The sequence below is a fragment of the Bison bison genome, unplaced genomic scaffold (genome assembly GCF_000754665.1).
Source record: "Bison bison bison isolate TAMUID 2011002044 unplaced genomic scaffold, Bison_UMD1.0 scf7180017864468, whole genome shotgun sequence".
In the NCBI taxonomy this organism is placed as follows: domain Eukaryota; kingdom Metazoa; phylum Chordata; class Mammalia; order Artiodactyla; family Bovidae; genus Bison; species Bison bison.
This window is the reverse complement of record NW_011495029.1, coordinates 3603441-3604236: the sequence shown is the minus strand read 5'-3', so window position 1 is coordinate 3604236 and position 796 is coordinate 3603441.

Here is a 796-nt window from a genome sequence, read left to right as displayed (position 1 = left end):
TTGCCAAGTTCAGACTTAAATTGAAGAAAGTAGGGAAAACCACTAGACCATTCAAGTATGACCTAAATCAAATCCCTTATAATTATACAGTGGAAGTGAGAAATAGATTTAAGGGCCTAGATCTGATAGATAGAGTGCCTGATGAACTATGGAATGAGGTTCATGACATTGTACAGGAGACAGGGATCAAGACCATTCCCATGGAAAAGAAATGCAAAAAAGCAAAATGGCTGTCTGGGGAGGCCTTACAAATAGCTGTGAAAAGAAGAGAAGTGAAAGGCAAAGGGAAAAGGAAAGATATAAACATCTGAATGCAGCATTCCAAAGAATAGCAAGAAGAGATAAGAAAGCCTTCTTCAGCGATCAATGCAAAGAAATAGAGGAAAACAGCAGAATGGGAAAGACTAGAGATCTCTTCAAGAAAATCAGAGATACCAAAGGAACATTTCATGCAAAGATGGGCTCGATAAAGGACAGAAATGGTATGGACCTAACAGAAGCAGAAGATATTAAGAAGAGATGGCAAGAATACACAGAAGAACTGTACATTAAAGATCTTCACGACCCAGATAATCACGATGGTGTGATCACTGACCTAGAGCCAGACATCCTGGAATGTGAAGTCAAGTGGGCCTTAGAAAGCATCACTACGAACAAAGCTAGTGGAGGTGATGGAATTCCAGTGGAGCTATTCCAAATCCTGAGAGATGATGCTGTGAAAGTGCTGCACTCAATATGCCAGCACATTTGGAAAACTCAGCAGTGGCCACAGGACTGGAAAAGGTCAGTTTTCATT